At 37.9% G+C, this 26371-nt stretch overlaps 1 pseudogene; it reads left to right on the top strand.

The window, feature by feature from the left end:
- The first annotated feature begins 8812 nt into the window (after nucleotides 1-8812).
- On the top strand, nucleotides 8813-9654 carry LOC148860785 (kunitz trypsin inhibitor 5 pseudogene; annotated as a pseudogene).
- The last annotated feature ends 16717 nt before the right edge of the window (nucleotides 9655-26371 follow it).

Here is a 26371-nt window from a genome sequence, read left to right on the forward strand (position 1 = left end):
CACTCTTATTGCCTACAACTCTTAAAATCTCAAATCTTCTTTCGGATCAACTCTCAAAACCTCCAAACCATACCATTCCCCCCCACACCCTCCTTTTGACAAATTTTAGATGCAAAATCCCTATTTTACCCCTAATACAGAAAAAACATTCCAACCCAATAGTTTTCATTGACCACAAATCTCGGCCCTGTTCGTTTTTCGGTAAGTTATTTCCCTGGATAAATGGACTTACCCAGGTAAGTGTTTCTTAGAAAAGATTTATCTAAGTAAGTGCATTTACCCATGTTCTTTTATTTTTCATGTAAATAAGGCAATGGCCATTTTAGTCATAAAAATCCATTATTACAAGGGGCATTTTTGTCCCATTCAAGTGTTGGCAACTTCCCCTAAGGTGGAAAAGTTATTTACCCATCTAGGATATGGGTATACCTAGGAAAATAAAATTTCCTTAGTCCCCACATAAAACTAAAAAAAGAACATGAGATTCTTGGTCAATGGGAATCAAAATCCCATTAACCAACTTTCCCCCTCTCAAAATCCAGAAAAAGAACGCCCCCTCAAAGTTACAGATAATCATTCCAACACTTCTTCTAAGACCCCAAAAACCTCATCATCACCTTTTTACACCTATTAATCTACCTTCCTTCAAATTTCAGACAAAAAATTTCTATTTTACCTCTTCTTTGGTAAAGATTTTGATTTGATGGTTCGTTAATTGTAACCCTCCAAATCAGAGTTTCTCATTGTGACATCTCCTAAAACTATCAAACCTCACCATCATCTTTTTAGGATCCATGATTATCCCCATGTCAAATTTTAATGCAAATTCCCCGTGTTACCCCTTTATTAAAAAAGATTCCAATTGGTGTAATATCATTGGTTGGGGCACTTAATGTTCCATTTCCTTGAGATTCGGACATTCTTAGTAACTCATGCACCTTCCAAATGGCTCGACCTCACTTATATATTCTTCTATATATTTTTTATGCAAAAATACCCTTCCTACCCTTATAAAAATTTAAGATTCCATTTCTAGCTCATTGGTTTTCCCTAGCACCTAGGGCATACCATAGCTATGTGAGTTTGAATTTTCACCCTTGGATTTCCATGAGTCTACCATTAAATCTTGGGCATCCAATAGCCCATTGAAATCCATATTCTACAAAATTACTCCTAAGTCCTTATCCATAGAATCTCACTATCTTTAAAATTCACAAATAGAAAACCCCTCACACATGTAGGCATCTTAACCATAGGTAGCTCATGAAAATCTTCCATTGTAGGATCAACCTCATCAAGTTTGCACTCATAGAACCCTAATCACAAAACCATAGCCACACCTCTCTCAAACTCCCTCTTAAATCTTCGGTGAAAGAGCTTTTTAATTTGAAATTTGAATTCTAAATGAAATTTCCCACACTCCTAGGCATTTAATGAGGGGATGAAAGATGAAAGAATCAAAAAGGGTTGTCTAAGGAAGCTAGAAGAGGGAGGGGCATTAAACATAGTCAAGATGCATGGCTAGGTTCAACCAAGAGAAGAAGAGAGCAAGGAAAGAAAGAAAGAGTACAAAAAAGAAAAGAAAAAAACAGAAAATAGAATCCCTAGTTGGTTTTCTATATTTGATGGAGAGACAAGGCTAAAATGTTGAGATTTTTCAATCATTAAAGAAATTGCATGGTGTGAACCAATCTTGCAACTGTTAAAGAATTCAATCTCCACCAACTCTAGCACATAAACTCAAGATTCTACCATAGAATTATCCAAATAATAACAGAAAATATAAAGAATACATATTTAGATCATTTAGCCAAAACTGAGAATCAAATTCGAAGTATAGATTATTTCCAGGTCATATTCAGCTATAATAGTTATGGCCAATTTGACTATTTGTTTCAAATTCGCTAAAGTTTAGTATAAGGACTGAACCTAATGTTCTGATATCACTGTTAAAAGGACTAAAATCTTAAATAAACATGGTCAAATTTGTTATAGTTGTTGGCTGAATTTTTTAAAAAATTTCAGCCCAATCCAAGAATTAATTTCTTAGTATTTAAAAATATAAATTTTCTAGATTGAACATGCACCAAACTTGAATCAAATTTGAAACCATAATTTAAAACTAAACATACCTAATATGGAGTCCACAAAATGTAGTTCATTGAATGGTAGTTCATGCCCAATATCAGGCCGAGATCGATCTCCAACTGAAGATGTCGTATCTGTATAAGTGAAGCCGATTCAGCAGCACTCTTTTAGTCGATTTGAACACCAATTGCTTGGGATTCAATGCAGCTACATGAACCTCCTTTTCTCTGTTGTTTTTATTAAAAAACACAAAAGAGAGTTGATGGGAATCATCCTTCTCTATGGCTAGTTTGAACTACGGCTTTTGGGTGCAAGGGAGAAGAGAAAGAAAGTAGGAGAGAGTGGAGAGAATGCATGGTTCGCCCCCTCTTTTGAATCTATTTTATTGAGCACTCTCTTAATAAGATTAGATCATAATCCAATCAGATTTGAATTAGGACTTAATCCTCTTAATAAAATGGATACTCCACACTCATTTCCATACCCAAATTTGATTTATATCACATGACAATTGGTCTTACTTGTAATGGACTTGGGCACATTTTCTTTAATAGTTCATTTACATAGGCGTTGCGGTTCTCATAAAAGTCCACATGGGTTCGGCCCATGTCTAGAAAGAGACAAGCCGAATTCACTACATAAGGCAGTGAACCCTAAGCTAATCAAGTTCGGCTTAGTCTATGCCCAAAACTTGAGTATAAGTTATCACTGAGTTTAACCACCTTATGAAACCCAAGGATAATGGACTAATATGAGATAAAACCCATCAAGTTATCAACTTTTTAATAGTCTTTTACACTTAACCTCTTAGCCATAAATAATCAAAACATTACTTATAAGGAAAGGCCTTTTCCTTAACAACAAAATGTAGTGTCACACCCTTTGCTTAGATGTATCCCAAGATTAAAACCTTTTGCAAACCTTTTTTAGAAAATAATATATATTAAGTATAAATACACATTTCAAATCCAATTTCAAATACATTAAAAAACAACTACAATTAGTTTTAAGTTTCCATTAGAGAGAGTGTAAACTTTGATATTCACTTTGTCTAACAAATGGACTAATCCTATATCTATGATCACCCAATTAAGTTATATCCTAAACTGCTCCAACATGCTCAAGTATTTGACCATAGATTGGTCTCACTAGTTGGCTTATCAAAAGTAGCTTAGTCCAACACTTGGTGTAGTGTCATAATCAAGTATGGGTTTAAGTGCAACTTTCCAATTTTTCCCAATTTTCTCCAAGGTCCAAGGTATAACTAGAAATTGGTCTAGGTTCAATACTTCTCACATACACCCATTGACTGTGCTTGGGGTCTAACTCTACTAGATGAGACAAACTACTCCACCAATTTAACAGTACATTAGTGTCATCTTTGTTAGGATAAACTCTCCAAGTTTATCTAATGGCTGAGAACATTTTAAACTAACACAAATCTCATAAGTGTCTAGTTTAAAAAGTAATTCACAAAAACACAGCAATATGAACATAAAACAATAATGTACTAATATTATTCATACATGAAAGTCTATGTACATCAATCTAATTAGACCTAAGGGCATACTTTGTCTAATAGTTCCCACTTGCACTTAGGTCTAGGCATAAGCTTTAGACTCATACTGTACATATGTCCTTCAAATACTTTTTGTATTAGTAGCTTGGTCAATGGATCTGCCACATTATCTTGTAATGCTACTTTCTAAATCTGAATGTTCCATTTACCAACAATCTCCCATAGGATATCATATTTTCAATTGACGTGCTTTGAATTAAGTGGGCTCTTGGTTTCTTGGCTTGAGCTATCACTGTAGTGTTGTCATATAATAGTGGAATGGGTGTGTGGTAGACGTATGGTGCAACCCTACCTCTAACTTTCGGATGAATTTCTTCACCCAAATTGCTTTCTTGGTAGATTCACTTATGAAAATGTATTTGGCTTCAATCGTGAAGTCTACTATAGGCCCTCGTTTGCTACTTCTCCAACAACAACATAGGATCCCAACATAAAGATGTATTCAGATGTAGAATTTTTATCATCTAAGTTTTACTAGACATTGACATTTGTATAACTGATTATATATAGTGAATTACCATAGAAAATAAGACAATAGTCTTTAGTTCTTTTTAAGTATTTTAGTATGTTATTCATAATTGTGTAGTGCTCTTGTACTAAGTTGGACTGATATCTATTTACAACACCAACAACCTAATCTATGTTAGGTCGAGTGTACAACCTAACACACATGATGCTTCCTACAACAAAGGCATATGAAACCTTTCTCATGTCCTTTATCTTCTTAAGGGTCTTAGGTGACATTCTTTTGTAGAGAGTGACTCCATGTATGAAAGGGACAAATTTCTCTTTGGAGTCTTGCATGTTGAATTTCTTGACTATCTTGTCAATGTATGTGGATTTTGACTATCCAATCAACCACTTCGATCTATCTTTATAGAAATGAAGTTCCAAGATATATGAAGCTTTTCAAGATCCCTTATGAAGAATTGCCATGGGAGCCATACTTTCCATGTCGTCAACATTCCTACATCATTTCTAATGAATAGAATGTCACCTACATATAGAACCAAGAATGCAAACTTGTCTTCCACTGTATTTCTATAAAGATAAGGTTCATCCAGATTTTTCTCATAATTAAACTATTCGACAGTTGAGTCAAACTAGATGTTTTATTTTTTCTAAGCTTATCTCTCATTGTCTACAATTTCCATTAAGTAGCATTTTTTATCATAACTAAAATGAAAATGATGTTTGGACACCCAAGTAGATTTTCTAAGTCGGGTATTGGTATATACAACTTATGGGATATCTCCCACTACTCTTGAGTCCTCCTTATCAAAATATATATATATATATATATATTTATTTATTTATAATGATTGCTCGGGATGTAGTTCTCTTATAAAATGTGTGAATTTTAACTAACAAATACTCTTTGTTCAATTGGGTCATAGAAGAGATACCTAATAGAATCCTTAGGGTAGTCTATGAATAGGCAACGACTGCTTTTGGATTCCAATTTTACTAAACTTGTCTTTTTGACGATTTTAGTCTAGATTGAGTCCAACCCAAACCTGGTCCGTTGACCTCCATTCTCTTATCTTCTACTAATAGACCCAATATTGATACGATCTGACCCAATTTAGTATAAATCCATGAAAGAGAAACCAAGTTCAATTCAATCCCATAAATACTTTGAACCACCAAGTCTAGAGTGATCCAATTTAATATGTCTTATTTATTCATATAACCCATTCAAAGTGATTTTGATTTAGAAGAATCCAACCCTAATCCAGTCCATTAACATCTATAGGTATACTCCAAACAAAATAGCATGAAAAGATCAATTTGTAGCCATTAGAGAGCCTTCAAGAAATGCTTAGTTCCTTACTTTTCTTACAACAACCCTGATGTTGTCTTTTGAAAGTTTAACTGCACCACCATTGACATTAATCTTTAGAGTTGGTTGCACTAGTAGGTTTTAGTCAATGAAATGCAGATGGCGAGGAGTATTTGGGGAGGGTAAAAAATCACCAAGATAATCAATAAAATATTATAGTTAACAAACATGTCATTCAACCATTTCCAGCCTACTTTAATGAATTTCTTGAGAAGATAATGAAATAAGTCATTAAATACAGCCACTTCAATCATTATCATTCGCCCATTAAGTTGTATTTGTTATTGTTTTATGTTATTAACTGTAGAATGGACTTTTATCTACATTTCATTTGTATTTATTCATCTCTAAGACTTCTCTCAATCTCAGGGATGGAGACACTGTTTATGTCTTTGGAAATGCGGGGAATCATATAGGTGCACAGGGCCAACTATTTTAATTGCATAACCTTATAGCTAAGTTCACTCATGTCTCATAAGATTCCCCTTTGGCTTCTATTAGACAACATTCATAACAATATTTGTAAGCGCTGATCTGTCATATTGGAAGCCACAAGGTATTGTGAGAAGGTCTTCCATTTTAGGATTGACCCCTCCCACTAGTCTATGACACCCCTATTATCATATGAGGCAATCCAATTGACTATCTTAGTGAAATAGATAACCTAGTTTTATGGTGCATCTCTACTCACTAATTCAGTATGTTTTCAAGCCAATCTTGGAAGGCCTTTAGAGATGTCATGAAGGAACCATATTATCAGTGCCTAAGTCAGTTTTGGTCTTATCAAAGTGTCTTTCACTAACTTTCATAAAGTTAGGTTTAAATGGGCCCAATGATCTGGGGTATCCACATAGTTCCCTTCTTTGGAGAAGAAACAAGAGAAGGGCCCATAATGTAGGAGATTATTCAATGATCTGTAGGACATAATGGCAATGATATGTATTCAATTATTATTAGCATAGAGAGCCACTAAATTCTTAACATGGACCAAGCACTTATAATGGTCGATGAGCTAATCACATTTACATAGCGCAAACATCACATGTATTTGATTAAAATCAATTAAAACTTGTAAAACCCAAGACCATTTAGATTAACACACTATCAACCCATTAATTATTCTATTTATCAAATAAAGCTTGACATGGTACATGGGTCCAATTGCAAAAGGCAGTTCAATGCATATAGAAGTCCATAACCAAATGGGCTTATCTTGGTCCATGTGTTGACCCATCAAACCCTTGACCCAAGTCTTAAGTTTACCACTTAATCAGTGATCTATGGGGCTATTAATAGCCCGCAAAGGACCTTAGGTTTGGCCCATATGGATTGAACCAAAACTAGGTCAATTTGGCCTAGGGTTTGGTGTCCATGCACCAAATTCAAGGATTATGAAATTAAAATTTTTAGCCATGATTCACAATAAAACTAATAAAAACAAACAATAAAACTAATACGATTGGGAGTATTGCATTCCAAACACGATCTGAACAAATTGCAAAATTTTGCATCAATCATGTATCTACATATCAAACTTGGTCCTCTCCATGTATTGTGATCCCCAGGTGTTTCTCTAAAGTAAATTGGATAAGAAACCATAATTCTCTATTACTTACATTAGAAAAGTCATAGTACATTTTCTTTAAGAAAAATAAAAAAAAATTAATTACAAATTGTACATAAATATTGAAATCACATGGTGTGAGCCAATCTTGCAACCACTAAAGGATCTGATCTTCACCACACTCCAACCCATAAATTGAAGATTCTACCATAGAGTTATTCCAAAGAATAACAAAAAATATAAATAATACACATTTATATCATTGTCCTAAATTGGGAACTGAATTCTCAGTATGGATTATTTCTATGTCAAATTTGGCTATACTAGTATGGCTGATTTGACTATTTGTTTCAAATTTGCACAAGTTCAGTGTAAGAACTGAACCTAATGCCTTGATATCACTATTGGAAGGACTGAATCTTAAATAAACATGTCTGAAACTGTTAGACCTACTTGCTGAATTAAAAAATATTCAGCCCAACTGGAAAACCTATTTCTCAATATTTGAAAATCTAAATTTTTTGGATCGAACAAGCACCAAACTTGGACTAGATTTGAAACCATAATTTGAAGTGATTTATTTAATGTTATTGATGTATTTGTGTGATTTATTAAAGTATTTATAGTGTTTCCAAGTGTATCTATGTGTATCCAAGGCGTATCCCGATGCGCCTCTTAAAATAGCCTTTCTGATACACTTGGCATTTCTGATACTTTGAACCTTGCTCTCTCCCCTAAAAAGTACCTAGAAAAGCCTTAAAGTGGGCTTAAGAGTCAATTAATGAGCTTAGGAGTCAATTTTTGGTTTCTTGAACATGGGAGGCCCATCACTCCCATGTTTTCTCTTAGATTGGTGGTGGCTCCTTCACATTCCAGCCATGAAATGAACCCCAAATCAATTGGGTGCTCACAGAGATTTGCTTACACCCTTAGAAGAACTAAGGTGGGATGCTATTCTTCAAGTCAAAAATCCCAAATTCACCACCCTTTTAGACATTTTGATGCAATTTTCAAGTTGAGTAAAGAAGAGGACCACTTCAACTATTTTAATTTGTTGCAATTAATAGGGCGAAGAAAACCCTCGATATAAAATTGGTTACATGCATCTATTGAGAGTTTGAGACTTCTTACATTATTAGAATCAAACAGAAATGTGTGTTGAAGGGAGGTTTTTTTTTTTTTTTCCATACATACATTACAAAATCGACCATTAGTATATTGAAGTGTAGCGAGTTTGGTTTCACACTGTGTTTTAACTTGCCAGAACAAAAAATTTCCACGGGAAGAGATTTACGTTTCATCAATTCCGTGTCCAAACTTCTCCCTACGAATGTGAGAATTTTGATCTTATGGGTATTTCAACCTTTTTTTATGGATCTTTCAGACGTTTATTTGGACTGTTGAAAATCTTCATATATACCAAAACTTTGACACCTACCACATATTTATAACAATGGCTGTTGCAAGAAAGGCTGATCTTATCATTTCTTGTTGTCATCTATTCTATCCAGAACAGTTGATTTCAACACAGATGTGTGTGACAGTTCCAATCCAAACAAGACATATAATATATGTACGTAAGCCATCACACTAGGACTTTTCAAATGTATATAGCTGAGCTTATTTTCATAAGCAGAAGTTAAACTTCTTCTAATTAATCTTATCTGATACAAGTTCGCCTTATTTCTCTCTCTATATATATGAGAACCTAGCCTTCGATCTCCATTAAATCTTTGCATCATTCCATTCATCCTCTTCTCTCTGTGATCAGGCATATCAAATACTGAGTGACCAATGAAGATTCCTTTGCTGTTTCTGCTGCTTTCTCTCTTTCTCTTGGCTCTGGCCGCCAAGTGGTCGCCGGTGATAGCCCAAGATGAACCGGAAGCTGTACTTGACACAATGGGTCGCCAGCTATATTCAACAGCCACGTACTACATCTTGCCTGCCAACTCTGGTATGGCTGGTGGGCTGAACTTTGAGAGCACCCAGAATGGAACATGCCCTTTTGTTGTCATCCAAGATGAAGACGAGGAGTCCGACGGTCTCCCACTCTCCTTCTCACCGGTGAACCCCACGGAGGAGATCATCCGTGTGTCCACAGATCACAACATCAGGTTTGCCATCAAGACAAGTCTCCCACAACCAACCGTGTGGAGCCTCGAAGGCTTGGACGAATCAACCAATACGTTTTCTGTAGACACATGTGGGTCTATAGGAAACCCAGGCCGTGGAACGCTAAGCAACTGGTTCACAATTGAGAGATACGACGACAATTACAAGCTTGTTTTCTGCCCTACTGTCTGTGATTTCTGCAGACCAGTATGTGGAGAACTGGGCATTGTTATCCAGGATGGAATCAGACACTTGGCTATGCGTTCTGGACTCGAACCATTGGAGATCAAGTTCAAGAGGGCGTGAAACAAAATCTGCTCGTCATCTGGTCGAAGAAGCTATCAGTTTGTATGATCGATATACTAAATAATAAGCTGACTATGAAAATTTCTTAAGAATAGTAATTAATAAAGCATAAATGATGTATTATTGGGTTTTCTGCAATCTTCAAACCATTATTATATTATTTAATCCCGATGAGCTGAATCAACAACGACTAATGCTAGGCAGATCGCTTTGTCTCTTCTGCCTAGCTAGACGACGACACCCCACGCATAGTGTGTCCAAATAGAATCGCAACACCTTCCCACCAAACATCTCTTCAATCAACATTTTTAAAATTTTTTAAGAAATAGAGCCTCGCAAAATGAAGTACCAAGGCTCAAGGCTCAGTTTGGAAGGAGTACAAATACAAATATAAATGTAGAGTGCAAAACCTGGTCTTAAGCATTATTTTGTATCTATTTGTATTCTACATATTTGTATTTGTACTCTTTAATTTCCAAACTGAGCCCAAGTAACATCCATTGATTTTAATTATTTAGAAAAAAAAAATATAGTTAACTTGCCAAGATTTCATCTAATCTGACCCATCCAAATGATGAACCCAGTCATCCAAAATATATAGACCATAAAATTATAGTCCCTTAATTAGGATTTTTTTTTAGAAAATTAGTCCCTTAGGCTCAGTTTTGCATTCTATATATTTGCATTTGTACTCCTTCCAAATTTAGCCTAATATATAGAATTCAAAACTTTATATTTTGTATTTACTCGTACTATTTATACTCTTTCCAAACTGAGCCTTGGGATTGAAGAATTAATGTCATAGGAGTAATGTATAAATATCTCAATTAATCACAGCCATAAAAATAATGTATGAAAGTATTTAAAAAACCTAGGCCAGAGTTCAAAGGGCACCGAAATTTTACCTAATTTGAACTTCAAAATAATATGTGAATCATTTAATCCTCATTCATACAAATTGATATAACCAAATTCATATTGCCTATCACATTCGGACATGTGGCAAGCTTAGGACAACATCATTGTCATCACATAGGGTTCAAAGGGCAACCTTCTCATTTCCCTTCCCAACTTGAGGAGGCGCCATAATGGCAGGCATTACGACCTTGGCCAGGGTAACGCTTGGCCATGAGGTCATCACTTTAATGGTCCGTTTTAGTGATACATGACATGTGGAACCATTACTGAAAGCTTACCGCACCAATTGGGAGGGACTTCGATTATAAATATGGACTCTAGACTTCAAGTAATCTTCTTATGCATTCCAATATACTTAATTGTTCTTGCACTCCTCTCACCCTAACACCTCGGCTATCTTGTGTCCTCGACTTAATCGTCAGAGTCCTCACCCCTAGGACCACACTCCATGGCCTCTTGATGTCTTTCTATGTTGATAGGTAGAACCCTTGACTTTGACACATCATAAGTTCCAACTTTCACCTCGTTACTATCTTTGGCATCATTAATTGGCATCATCTATGAGAACGATCATCCATTGAACTTTCAATCTCAATCACCATGGTCGATAACTAGGACAACTCCAAGGTAGGAAACAACACTCCTCCTACTCCCTAAAATCTCATCATGCAAGAGCAGCTTCAATAGCTATTGCAGCGTGTAGCTCTCTTAGTTGACCAACTGAGTAACCTATAGCAACTAGCAAGTGGCCAAGCCCAACATGGCCAACAGCTGAAGCTCAAGGATGTTAAGGAAAGAGGTCAATTAACACATCATTAAGTCAATGACTCAAAGGATAAACTACGGAGGATTTCCCTAAAACTGAAAGTAGCAATCATTTGGCGAGTTGACACCACACTTGTACTCACAGTAGGTATCATGTTGGCCATTAGGCATTGGGCCATCATAGGAGCATTGATCAACAATGGGAGTAGAGTAATCTCGACCAATGGAATGAAGCCCATCTTTAACCCACTAATCCTCCTTAAGTCTGAGAATTCATCTGAGTGGATGATCATAGTGATAGGATTGCTCCCCTTGTCAGACAAAGTGAATGATAGGGCTTACACTCTCTTTGATGGAAACTGGTGGGTCATTGTGACACTAGCAAGTGCACTAGCCGCTCAAGTAATAAAGAGATGAGTAGAGTATCGTTCCCTCAAGGATTTAGGTAGCAACAACTAATACTAAATCAGCCAGCTCTTATCTGATTAATCAAATACTACAGTTTATTCAAATATGAAATTCTAAACTACAAACTACCTAATAGGCATTGGTTCAACACCTTTTATTCAAGTTGAGAGAATAGGCTAAAATTACAAATTCATGATTCAGCAATCAGCCCTCTTAGATCATTCGAATAAAGTATGATTTAGCCTTAGTTTGGTAAAACCCCAAGGCAATGAACAACCTCTTTCAAGTGCATGTTCATCCTTTGCATGAATGATGATTCTTATGAAGGGATGAGAGATCCATCATATGGTCGCCCAAATCTTGTGGAATAAAGGGGGCAAATTTCAAAAATTTTTCTCTCCCTTCAACTGGGAATCGCATTCCCTATTTAGAAAATCATATTTTCAAGGATCAATCTTGAACCATAAACTGAACCAGATCTGAACCAAAAGGAGTGGGAGAGACGTATACCTGATACAGAGAAATATTATCTCTCAATAGAGGTATTTACACCCAAGGAAGGATACAAAGACTGCTCCCATTGAAGATGACGCAATGCAAGATGGAGCAGAATCAACAACGTTCTCCAAGAACTTGATCCTTTGCAAGAATAGCTGGATGGCACGTGAGCATTGCTTCCAATCAGTCCTTTCACAAAGGGCTGCTATCAAGATCGAATTTTGATTTCTCCTACAAAGTTGGAGATTGAACTGGAGGTCTGGCGGTGACAGGAAGGAGGCAGTAAGAAAGAATTTTGCACAGATTGCAGAAATTCCTTACCTATGTTTTCAGCTCTCAAGGCTAGAGATCTTGGTGTGTCTCTCACTAAAGGCTGCCGCCCCTTACTTCTCTTGTAACCCTAAAGGATTAGTCCCTAATCCAATTAAGAGTTGCTGATCCAAATCACATTTGGATCAGACATCCCTTTAGGTGATAAGGATGAACCCTTATCTTATCTATAGATTAGATCAGTCATCTCCTAATCCTATTAGGAGGCTCCTAGATCTAAATCTTATTTAGATCTTGGACTCATTGAGTGGATAGGGTCAAGGCCCAATCCTATCAACTAATTTAATCCCTGATCCGCCCCTCATTTAAAATGATCAAATCAGCCCAGTTCGAAATAGGCTTTAGGCCCATTAAGGTTGTGTGCTCACTTAGCCTTCCAAACTACTGCCCAGTTGGGCCTCCTTGTATGGCATGGGACACAAACATTGATCTACACATCAGCCACATGGGTTCGGCCCAGCCTTTGTTACAAGGCCTAGCCGAATACACTGCTATGGACAGTGCACCCCATGAAGGTGGAACGGAACCAAAGAGGAGTGCGTCCTACACACTGATCCGGAGAAGCAATAGAGTGCATCCTACACACCCAAAGATGACACCAAGATCTGCTCTTGCTGAAGATGACACAACTGTAGGTGGAACAGAACCAACAGAGTGCATCCTACACACTGGATACTTCTAAAGAACCCTCTGGAAACTCTGAGCACCAAATCTTTTACAGTCTTTTCTGCAAGACTGATGTCAAGAATTGATTTCATGATTTCTTTCTCCTACAAAGATCAAATCTTGCAAGAAGAAATGGCGGCGGTTGGAGGAGAACTCCTGGGACGAAGATGGCCAAATTGCTTCTCTTCTCTCTGGAGTGTGTATGAGATCTAATCTCAGTTCGCAGGATGCTTTCCTTGCTTGAACCCTTGGTTCGAAAATCTCTTTTTTCTCTTAGGGTTTCTCCTCCTTTCTTCTTGATTAAGAAACCTCCTAAATTAGGAGTTATCCCAATCCAAATCAGTATTTGGATAGGGGATTATCATAATCCTATCTCCAGATTAAGTTACCTTACTCCTGATCTTATCAAGAGGTTACCAGATTCAAATCTGATTTGAATTTGGTCTCCCAGAGTGGATAAGGTTAAAGGCCCAATCCTTTTGCTAACATTATCTTAGATCCCCCCCATAGATGGGTGATCATATCAGCCCAGTTCGAAATGGGCTTTTGGCCCATTAAATGTTCAGTGCTTAACTAGTTTCAAATCTACTACCCAATTGGGCTTCTTTGTATGGCATGGGACCCAAGCATTGATCTACACACCAGCCACATGGGTTTGGCCCAGCCTTTATTACAAGGCCCAGCCGAATTCACTGAAAAGCTCAGTGAACCCCTGAGCCCATCACATGGACCCTATGGGCCCAACACTTACATTAAGTGGTCCCTGGGCCAAGCCATCTTATAAAAACCCAGGGACTGTGGGCAGGTGCAAGATTAGCCCATCAGGTAATATCCTAAATGGTCTTACACTTAACCTCTCAGCCTTTAATGATCAAGCACTACTCGACAAGAGAGGACCTCTCCCTCGGCTGCAAGGAACAGGGCCGCACTCTCCACTCACATGGATCCCAGGAATTAAAACCATTTGCAAACATTTTGAAATCGTACAAATATATATATATATATATATATATATATATATATACATTAATTTTGCAAAACAAAATTCTAACGATTGAAATCAACTGCCGGCAGTTTGGTTTCCATCAGAGAGAGTGCATTCCCGATCATTACCTTTGTCCGACAAAGGGGTTGATCCTGTCACTATGATCACCCACTCAGATGAATTCTTAGACTGTCCCAACAAACCCAGGTTTTGATCCCCGCTAAGGATCTCACTGATTGGCATATCAAAGACAGCCCGATCTGATACCTAGTGAAGTGTCATAATCGAGTCTAGGGGTCAGGTGTAACTTTCTAGTTTTGCCCATCTATCTCCAAGGTCTAGGGCAATACTGGAAATCTGGTCCGGTTCAAGGATTTGAGTTATCCCATACTACATGTGCCTTGGGTCTTACCCTAGTGGCCGAGACAGGCCATCCCAACACTTGGTGGCACACCAATATCAGCCTTGGCAGGATAAATCTCCCTAGACTTATCCAATCAGTTATGAACATTTAAAACTAACACGCATTTCTATAAGTGTCCAGTTTTAGAGTCTTACACAGAATTATACCAAACAACATGAATCAAACATGCACTTTATTTATTTACACTAAATAACAAAAGTACATCAAATCAGATTGAAGCTAAGGGCATACAAAACTGTCTAACAACTCCCACTTGCACTTAGGTCCAATCTGGTACAAGCCGAAGTCCCATACTTTCCACGTGTTTCTCAAACACCTTCTGTGTCAGTGGCTTAGTCAATGGGTCTGCCACATTATCCGCTGATGCTACCTTCTGAATTAGGATGTCTCCTCTACCAATGATCTGCCGTAGTATGTGGTACTTGCTCTCGATGTGCTTTGACTTCAAGTGGGCCTGAGGCTCTTTAGCCTGGGCGATCGCTCCATTATTGTCACACAACAACGGGATGAGTGATGTGCTGGATAGAATCACTCCCAATTCGCGTATGAATTTCTTCACCCACATGGCTTCCTTGCAGCTTCACTTGCAGAAATGTACTCGGCCTCGGTAGACTTTCTATCATCTGGATCCGACTGAAAATTGGCATCAATATACCCTAGAATTTGTAGTGAACTACCATCGAATAACAGACAAAAATCTTTTGTCCTTTGAAGGTATTTGAGTATGTTCTTCACAGCAGTCCAATGCTCCTGCCCTGGGTTGGCCTGGAATCTGCTTACCACACTCACCGCGTGAGCAATGTCCGGGCGAGTGCATAGCATGGCATACATGATGCTCCCTACGGTTGAGGCATAGGGAACCTCTCTCATGCCCTCAATCTCCTCAGAAGTCTTGGGAGACATCTTCTTGGAGAGAGTGACTCCATGCCTGAAAGGAACGCTTCCTTTCTTGGAGTTCTCCATGCTATATCTTTTGACAATTTTGTCAATGTAAGCAGCCTGGGATAATCCAATTATCCACTTTGATCTATCTCTATAGAGTCGAAGACCCAGTATGTATGAAGCTTCTCCAAGATCTTTCATGGAGAACTGTTGTGATAGCCATACCTTGACCGAAGTCAACATTCCTACATCATTCCCAATGAGTAGGATATCGTCCATGTACAACATCAAAAAGGTGATCTTATCCCCATTGGACTTCCTATAAACATAGGGTTCATCCGGATTCTACTCAAAGTCAAACGTTTTGACGATAGAATCAAAACGGATGTTCCAACTCCTAGAAGCCTGCTTAAGTCCATATATGGATCTATTAATTTTACATACCATGTGTTCCTGATCAATGGCTTTGAAGCCTTGCGGCTGCTTCATGTAGATATCTTCACTAAGATCTCCATTCAGGAACGCGGTTTTGACATCCATCTGCCAAATCTCATAGTCATGGTATGCTACTACAGCTAGCAGGATCCTAATGGATTTAAGCATGGCCATGGGTGAAAAGGTTTCCTCATAATTGATACCTTCTTTCTGAATATACCCTTTCGCCACTAAACGAGCTTTGTAGGTCTCAATCCTGCCATCGGCGCCCTTCTTCCTCTTGTAGATCCATTTGCAACCAATTGCTTTTACCCCGGAGGGCGGATCTACTAGAGTCTAGACCCCATTGGTCTCCATCGAGTCCATCTCAGCTCTCATGGCCTCCACCCACTTCTAGGAATCTATGTCTAACATAGCTTCCGCGTAAGTTACGGGATCCTTCTCACTAGTCAGGGCTTCCACCAGGTAACTATCCTGGTCATAACCATATCGGACTGGTGGCCTGGATACCCGAGTAGATTTTCTAGGTTGGTCACTATTTGGAACTTGTGGGACATCTCCCACTGCTCTTGAACTCTCCTCATCAAGAACTATTTCCTGATGATGGGTGTCTAGGATGTATTTGGTTTCTATGAATTGGGCATTTCGACTGCAGAACACTTTCTGCTCACTTGGGTCATAGAATAGATAATCCACTAATTCTTTTGGGTAGCCTATAAATAGGCAACGACTGGTTTTGGATTCCAACTTGTCCACACTTGTTATTTTAACGTGTGTAGGACAACCCCAAATCTTCAAGTGTCTTACACTTGGCTTCCTTCCAGTCCATAGTTCATATGGAGTCTTCGGAACCGATTTGGTTGGAACCCGATTCAATACGTAGATAGCACTCTCTAATGCATATCCCCAAAAGGATGTGGGTAATTCTGAGTGTACGAGAAGTGACTGAACCATGTCCAACAATGTCCAATTCCTCCTCTCTGAAACACCGTTGAGTTGAGGTGTGGCAAGAGGAGCTAATTGTGACACTATCCCGTAGTCCTTCAAGTAGTCCCTGAATTCGTCAGAGAGATACTCACCACCTCGATCCGACCGACGTGCCTTAATTTCTCTCCCTAACTGTTTCTCAACTTCCTATTTGAACTCTTTGAACTTTTCAAAGGATTCTGACTTGTGTCTCATTAGGTACACGTAACCATATCGTGAAAAATCATCTGTAAAGGTGATGAAATACACGTGTTGATTTTGTGTCCTAATACTCAGGGGACCACATACATCAGTATGTATTAGGTCAAGTGTGCCTACAGATCTTTCATGCTTACCATCAAATGGCCACTTAGTCATCTTACCTTGAAGGCAAGGCTCACAAGTGAGAAGATTTTCTACGGTTAGAAAATCCAAAGGACCATCCTTTACCAGCCTTGTGATTCGGTCAACACCGATATGGCCAAGTCGGTAATGCCAGAGGCACGTGGGATTTAATGTATCACGATTCCTTTCCTTGGGATTTTCGACCGACGTAGTTTTGGTTAAGATAGTTTCCAGAGAAGGATATAGAACATAGAGACCGTTCTCCAGTTCCCTGCATGCAATGAATTTATTATTCCGTTTAATAGTAATCATATTACTAAAATAAACAGTATATCCATCAACACACAGTTTTGAAACAGAAATTAAATTTGTTCTCAAGTTCTGTACATAAAGACAATTTTTAACTACAAGCACTCATTCTCTAAAAACTAATTCTATGGTTCCTATTGCCACAGCTACAACACTTGCAGTCATTCCCAAGAATAGTGTCACTTCGCCTTCACTCAATCTTCTACTAACTTTGCACCCCTGCAGTAAGTTACACGCATGAGTTGAAGCCCCGTAGTCAACACACCAGGACACAGAAGTAACTAACATATTAGTTTCTATGATACAAGTTTCGATGTTACCTTTCTTAGATTCCAAATAGGCAGGGCAGTTCCTCTTCCAGTGGCTGGTCTGCTTGCAGAAGCAACAGATATCAGATGCCTTGTTCTTCTTCTGCTTCTTGGGTTTGGCAACTTTCTTCTGGGGCTTCTTTGCCTTTCTCTTTTTCTTGCCTGATTTGTTAGCTTCAGTAAGCATAACCACAGACTCATCCTTCTTGAGTAGATCCTCAGCCCTCTGCAACATATTGCTGAGTTCTTAGACGCTGACATTCAACTTATTCATGTTGTAGTTCATTGTGAACGCATTGAAGGAAAAGGGCAAAGAATTCAGGATGGCATCCACTTGCATGCCAAGATCTAGCATGGATCCTAGGGCTTCGAATTCGTTAATGTAGCCCATCATCTGAAGACAATGGTCATGAATAGTTTTAGGACCTTATGTCGAGTAGAATAGTTCTGCTCTTCATACATTGTCTTTAGACTGTCCAATATGTCCTTGGCTAGTTTGATTTGACTGAATTGCCTCTGTATTGAGTTGTCCAGTGAGGCAATGACAAAGTAGTGGGCTAGGGAGTTCTTATCCTCCCAATCTTGGTAGTCCCTCCTATGGGCCTCAGAAGCCCTTTCACCCGGACACTCCGGGGTAGGATTTTTCACCACCTTATCTAACTTTTTGAAAGTTAGGACCAGCATAAGATTTCTGTACCAGTCAGCATAGTTTGGGCCCTTAAACTTGTTATCGTCTAGAAGCTTTTCAAATTGACCATTTGCCATTTTCTGATAAAACAACAAATATGTTAGTCCACAACCTTAGTTTGATTCATGTTACTTACATAGATATGGTTTTTAATCTATGTTCCATTCCCATTTGTTCATCTCTGAGATTTCCCTCCTTTCTCAGTGATGGAGATGATGAAATGTCTCTGGAAATGTGGGAAATCACATGGGGGGCGTGAAGCCAACTATTTCAGTTGCATAACCCCACCACCTTTCTATGACGGATTATATCCACTCATCGAATGAGTTTCCCTTTTGGCCTCTATCAGACAAGGTTTAGAGCCATTTTCAGGTAAACCTTTCTATCCAGTGAGTGCTCACCCATCATATTTAGGTTATGCCAAGGTACCATGAGAGAGTTCCCATTTTCTAGTGAAGCCCCTCCCACATCGGTCTATGACACCTCTATCATCTTATGAAACACTCTAACAGATCCAACAGCAAATGGATAGCCCAATTTTATGGTGTGTTTCCTCATTACTAAAGGACCCATCATTGTGCTAATGACGGAAGGCCTTTAGAGAGTCCATCACATGGATCTCCCTATCACATGCACTCATATTTGCTGGAGGGAACAAAATTATGCCCTAGTTCTAATTTTAGGTCAAACCAAAGTGGCTCCCACTGACTTTCATGAAGTTAGATTTCTGGTGGGCCTTAATCGGCTAGGGGTTCCGTATGCATCCCTTTTCAAGGTTGTAGGGCCCACCAAGCAAGGAGGGGTCATCCAATGACCGTAAGGGACACCATGGCAATGATGTGCATTCAGCCATGGTGTGCGCAAGAGCCACTAACGAGTCTTCATGAGCCAAGTGCTTATGGCCCATGGACACAACACATCAAACATCCAAACATCACATGTAAAGGAAGAATTGATCCAATCAATTAACTGTTGTAAAGCCCATTGAACAGCCCATTTAAAATTCAAAACATTAACAATTAATGTTGACTAGGTATATGGGCTGAATCGCAGTTAGCAGTTTGGCCCATACAACTTTTCTCACAATAGTGGGCTTTCGCAGTTTTAACCATTTAAAACTGGGCTTTACAGGTGGGTCGAATTAAATCCTGCAATTGAACATCAGATTTGGAACAGCAAGTGTGAGAAAAATGGACTGAAAAGTAGTCCCTTTCGAACCCTAGATTCGGTCCAAACAGTTTTGGTCCAATCTAGTCCGAAATGGTCCAAAACTGATTTTCAATTCAAGAATTAATTCATGAAAGATTTGAAATTAATAATTTTGATTTTCAACAATCATAAATCAAATATGGACTGTTCATATGCAGTTTCACAAACTGCATATCGCAGAAAGCGATTTCTCCATCTGCAAATCTCCAGCACCGCCTTCTTCTTCCTTCTTCTTTAATCAAGAAAATAAAAGAAACATAAATCCTATTTCTATTAATTAATTACATTCTTGATCAAATCCTATACATTCAGTATAGAAAAAAAAAATTATTTACAGACCAAATTAAATAAAATAAAGAAAAAGGGTGTGTAGACCATCTGTGCCAAATCTGCACTACGATCTCTAGGTTTGAACAGTCCATTAAATCAAAATAAATAAAGAACTATTCTAAATAAATTTTGGATTTAACAAAAATTAATTTCAAATCAATCACCCTTAACAAGAAACAATTTCTTGAAAAAAAAAAGAAAACAATATGCGCAAATCTTGGCAGAACATCTTCTATCCATCTACGTAAGTTCAGATCAGATTTTCTTTTGGTTCAAAATTCGAACTTGTGGCTCTAATACCACTGAAAGAATGTTAGGATCCATCTTATGGATGCCAAAAAGATTGCGGAATGGGTGGGCGAATTTCAAAAATTTTCCTACCTTCTCCCAATTGGGAATCGTATTCCCTAAATTTAGAATACAATATTCAAGGATCCTATTTGAACCATAATCAAACCAGATCTGAACCAAAAGAAAAATGAAGGATTGTACCTGATCCGGAGAAGCAGTATCTCCCAAAGTTGGATTTCACGCCCAAAAAGGACACCAAGATCTGCTCCTGCTGAAGATGACACAGCTGTAGGTGGAACGGAACCAGCAGAGTGCGTACTACACATTGGATCCTTCTCAAGAACCCTTTGGAAACTCTGAGCACCAAATCTTTTGCAGTCTTTTCTGCAAGATTGATGTCAAGAATTGATTTATTGATTTCTTTCTTCTGCAAAAATCAAATCTTGCAAGAAAGAAGGGCGGCGACTAGAGGAGAACTCCTAGGACGAAAATGGCCGAATTGCTTCTCTTCTCTCTGAAGTGTGTATGAGATCTAATCTCAGTTCGTAGGATGCTTTCTTGCTTGAACCCTTGCTTGCGCCGCCATCTTCGATCCAAAATAAAACAAATAGAAATCCTAATTTCTATTAATAATTACATCAAATCGAATACCTATACATTCAGTCTAAAAAAATCATTTTACAGACCAAATGTAATAAAATAATCCATAAACTATAGAATCGCAAGTTCCTTGCGCAAATAAAGAATTCGATCTCCGCTTGTACGAACAACCCATAAATCAAGAAAATCATAAAGAAAAATTCTAAACAATAATCAGATTCATGTAAAATTAATTTCAGATTATTCGCCCATAAAATTTGGGACAATTTCCCAAAAAAAAACTTTAACTGCGCAAATTGGGTAGAACGCCTTCTGCCCATTTGCGCAGGTTCAGATATGAAACAAATTGGTTTAAGATTTGAACCATGGCTCTGATACCACTAAAGGGATGAGAGATCCATCATATGGTCGCCCAAATCTTACGGAATAATGGGGGCAAATTTAAAAAATTTTTCTCTCCCTTCAACTAGGAATCGCATTCCCTATTTAGAGAATCATATTTTCAAGGATCAATCTTGAACCATAAACTGAACCAGATCTGAACCAAAAGGAGTGGGAGAGAGGTATACTTGATACAGAGAAATATTATCTCTCAATGAAGGTGTTCACACCCAAGGAAGGATCCAAAGACTACTCCCACTGAAAATGGCACAGTGCAGGATGGAGCAGAATCAACAACGCTCTCCAAGAACCTGATCCTTTGCAAGAATAGCTGGATGGCATATGAGCACTGCTTCCAATCAGTCATTTCACAAAGGACTGCTATCAAGATCAAATCTTGATTTCTCCTACAAAGTTGGAGATCAAACTGGAGGTCTAGCGGTGGCAGGAAGGAGGCAGCAAGAAAGAATTTCGCACAGATCGCATAAATTATTTTCCTATGTTTTCAGCTCTCAAGGCTAGAGATCTTGGTGTGTCTCTCACTAAAGGCTGCCTCCCCTTACTTCTCTTGTAACCCTAAAGGATTAGTCCCTAATCCAATTAGGAGTTGCTGATCCAAATCACATTTGGATCAGACATCCCTTTAGGTGATAAGGATGGACCCTTATCTTATCTGTAGATTAGATCAGTCCTCTCCTAATCCTATGAGGATGTCCTAGATCTAAATCTTATTTAGATCTAAACCCTTAAATTTAATTCAACAAAGAACTTGTAAAATATTTTTTTACTTATGTTTGTTTGAATTTATTTTTATTTTATTTGTTTTTTTTTATTTGTTATTTTTCTTTGTTGATCATCAGTTTATCCATAAATTAAAATATTTGTTTTGTTTAGCACACTGATCTCAAAGTTTTAATTGGTCATCTTAGACATGGACCAGGCATGATAGATCCCTCGTAGACTTTTTCCCAGTATGCACAGAGTATTTAGAAATCATTATGAGGGTGTTTGGAAGGACGTTTATTCACTAAATGCTGCCATATAGGCGCTATTTTAGCAGTTCCCCTCTCATGATCTTCCGTATCCAATGAGAATAGCAAAATGTGTTATTACAGTCAAATTTTTCTCTATGCACACCTACTGTTTGGGGAAGTTATTTTTTAAAGCTTCTTTCAACGGTTATGCATTTTTTCACTATTATTCTGATGTGGTGCTTAGTGGTGCCTATCTATCATAAATAGTTGTAGTTATTACCTTTCTTGGTTTTACAAACAAATAAAATGCAAACATTGAATGAAAAAATGTAAATGGAACCAAACACATACTATATTTAACATTTTATTAGTTTTTTTAATGGGTTATAAAAGAATGAAAATCTATTCAGGGACCTCACGCTCCAGTTTAAACTTTGTTTTTAAGATAATCCACTAAGCTAATTCATTACATCTTATCCTTCACAAATACATGCCTAAGAAAGTCAGGAGATTTGGACCATGTCATTGGTCGAGAATTATTACAGTCAAATTTAGCTATGGTATGGGGCACAAAATTGCCTGTATGCATTGTTTTAAAAAGCTTAAGCCTTGAGGCATGTGGCTTACACCTTGAGGCAAGGCGTATAGTTTGGCTCAAGGCTTAAGTCTCACAACTTTGATATATGGCTTAAGCCTTTGTCAAGATGAGGCACAAGCCTCAAGACCCAAGGCATGAGGCGTAACTTGAAGCATAAAAAGGCGTAAGCCTCATGTACCAGTGACTATTTAGCGATTTAATACAATAAAAAGAATATATATATATATATATATATATATATATATATATATATATATATATTTGATGCATTTTCTAGTTCAAAATATATGTAAGAAACAATTCAATAATTATGAGCCAAATAAATAAATAGTAAAAATGAAAAACCAATTGGGAAAATCAAATTCTATTAGTTTCTCTTAGGCCCCGTTCACTTTTTGGTAAGTTACTTACCCGGGTAAATGCAATTACCTAGGTAAGTTTTTCTTGGGAAAAAACTTACCTGGGTAAGTGCATTTACCCATGTTCTTTTATTTCTCATGTAAATAAGGCAATGACCATTTTAGCCATAAAAACCCATTATTAAAAAGGGTATTTTTGTTTCATTCAAGTGTTGGCAACTTTCCCCCTAGGTGGGAAAGTTATTTACCCACCTAGGAGATAGGTATTGTGAACATCAGGAAAATGCCTTCCCTGACTGTTCACTCCATGGTTGATTGTTATGGAGTCACCACCCATCAGAAATAGCTAACGGGGAGTGATGGGTCTCCTGGAATTAAAATTAGTAAAACATTTTGGAATTGGTAGTGACTCTATACTGCCCAGTTGAGACAAGGCTATCTAGGTAAGGTGAGAAAGAGAGAGGGAAGGGGTTAGGCACCCCTTTCTATTGTTAGTATGAATACCAAAATTCCCTCTTTGCTTATATTCGAATTTGAGCTAAGAACCCATGTTTTTGGCAATAAGGAGAGATGTGAAAGAACGCTCCCTCACCCTCCAGTCCATCCCCTTTTGGACGCATGGGACTGAGCGAAAGGGTAGGAAACCCTACCCCTTTTCTATCAGAACCCCCACCTTCGAACTCAGTTGGCTAGTCTAAAGGGTTGAAAGAGCACATCAATCCCTTCCAAATTTCCAGAAAACATAATAGTCCAAAAATTCACAGAAACACAACTAGAAAGAAATGATAGAACAAACATAAGAAAAAGAAAAATAGGCTAAAAACAAAAACTGATCTAAAAGAAAAGCATCTAATAAATGTAAAACTCGAATCTAAAGAACTGAGTGTGAAGTAAGCCTATTACCTTAATGTAACCTTAGAACAACCAAACAATGCTGTTGTTGGTGTTGATTGAACTAGCGAATCCTGGAGTGTTGGTTCGGGTGGCTTTACTAGAATGAGACTTTAAGATTGTTGTTAAAAAAATCTTTACCAACGTTGACAGTGGAAGTAAGTCGAGGGCAGAGAAACAACGAATTGAGACTTCAGCCAAATTCAGTTGGAGATCAAAGAGAATGAACTGGAGAGGGTTTGCCGGATTGATTCTTTATACGAGGGCAGTGGTCATTTGGTTCTACTCTGAAACACCCTATCCTCTAAATTGTCTCTCAGAACCCTCTTTGCCATATTCCTAGTCTTTTCTTCATTGAACCCCTTTTTCTGAATCCCTTCTACTCTTGCATGAACTCTCTCTTTCTTTTCTGAAATTCCCTCATCTTTCTCTTCTCGACTCAGATCTCTCTCTCTTTCTCTTTTCTTTGCTCAACCCGAAATCCCTCTCTCTTCTCTTCGTTCTCTTTTTCTGTTTTCTTCTCTCACTAGAACTCCCTCTCAATTTTCCATTTGGTGGCTCTAAGACTTCCTCAAAGGAAATGTCGAGAGCCCCTTAATCTCTCTCACTCGAACTCCCTTCTTAATCTCTCTTCTTCGACCCCCCTCTCTTGGGAATGAATGCTTCCTATTTATAATTGGAGGGGGGGGTTTGTCAACTTTCCAGATGGAAGGGGGGTTTCAACAAGTTAGGTTCAAAGGAAAATTGGGGTCCAAAGGGTAACTTTGTAATTTTGGTATGAAGGGCAATTTGGGAATTTGGGATGGAGGGTAATTTAGGAATTTTGGTGGGGGTAATTTGGGTAACTTTGGTCAAGGGCATTTTGGTAATTTGGTGAAAGGGGTATTTTTATAATTTTGGGAAAATGGGTCAAATTGGGTTTAAGGGGGTCAAGTCGGGTTTCTGGTTCAATGGTGGGGAATTTTGGGTTAGAAAATGGTGGGTTGAGATGGGTGGTCTGACTACAGAGGGGGTTTTGTGTCTATGGGCTAACAAGATTGGCCGAAATGGAATCTTTTTAGATGGAAGGGTAAATGTGGGTATTTTTGGCTAAAATTTGGTAAGGTGGGGTTTTCGGGGATTCTGGATTGATTAGTGGGGTTAGATTGGCCCAACTGGACCCAGATCAGACAGATCTTGAAAGGGCTAGATTCGACTAATCTAAAGCTTCAGAATGAAATCTTGGTACGATGGAGGGATAAGTAGAGGTGTTTTGGGATGAAATTTTATAGGCAAGTGTTTTGGAAAGTCCTGGGTCTGATGATGGGGTCAGATCTAGTGGTTGAGGTGTAAGTAGGGGTTGCTTGGGGCCATCGGATTGGTATTGGACAGGTTTAATTGTGGACCCGAGGGCTATCGGGGTGAAATTTGGATTTTCTAGGTTTTTGGGGTTTTTAGAGAGATTGAAAAGGGTTTGATCGAGTGTTTGGGGTATCTTGGAGGCTCAGATGACAGATCATGCAAAACCCGGGTAAGTGATACCCAGGAAAATAAACTTTCCCTGGTCCCTACATTAATCTAAAAAAGTAACATGGGATTCTTGGTCAATGAGAACCAAAATCCCATTGACCAACTTTCCCCCCTCTCAAAATCTGAAAAAAGAACGCCCCCTTAGTGTTTTAAGAAAGTTATGCAAATGGGCCAATTAAGTTCTTAGTTTCTCTTAGATATATGAAGTATAATTTTCTTATTATTCTAATTCTAACATTCTAGGTTTGTTATTTTTCTCTCTTTTCCTAATGGATTTATTTTCTTTTTGTTGATTTTCTTTTGCATAGACCAAATTAAGTTATTTTTTTCTTCTAAACTATTGAATAACCATAAATCTAATACCCAATTATATGGATGATTCTTCATATGCTTACTTTCTTCCAAATTAATCATTTGAATTAATTGAGAACTTTGCATTTTTAAACATGAAATGTAAAATGTTTACAATTGTTATCTAATACATTATTATTTTATTTAATGCTTAACCAATGGAACTTATTGCTAATAAGCTTTTAATTATGGATACTTATATAATCTATCATTCTAACTTAGTATACTATATGGTATTTTTATCAATTTATAAACTTTAATTAATTTTATTCTTAATCTTTAAGGCTTATACCTCACCTTTTTCGGCCATTATGCCTCAACTACACCTTTAACTGTTTAAAACCTTTCCAATATGTAAAGGGTGTTCGGGTGATGGTTGAGTTGGCCAAGGATGCCACGTGGCTATCTTTATAGTCGCCCCCCTCTCAGGCCACATCGGTGCCATGCACAAATAAG

The sequence above is a fragment of the Nelumbo lutea genome, chromosome 4, assembly GCF_056320005.1.
Source record: "Nelumbo lutea isolate HS-2025 chromosome 4, American lotus-T2T, whole genome shotgun sequence".
NCBI classification, from domain to species: domain Eukaryota; kingdom Viridiplantae; phylum Streptophyta; class Magnoliopsida; order Proteales; family Nelumbonaceae; genus Nelumbo; species Nelumbo lutea.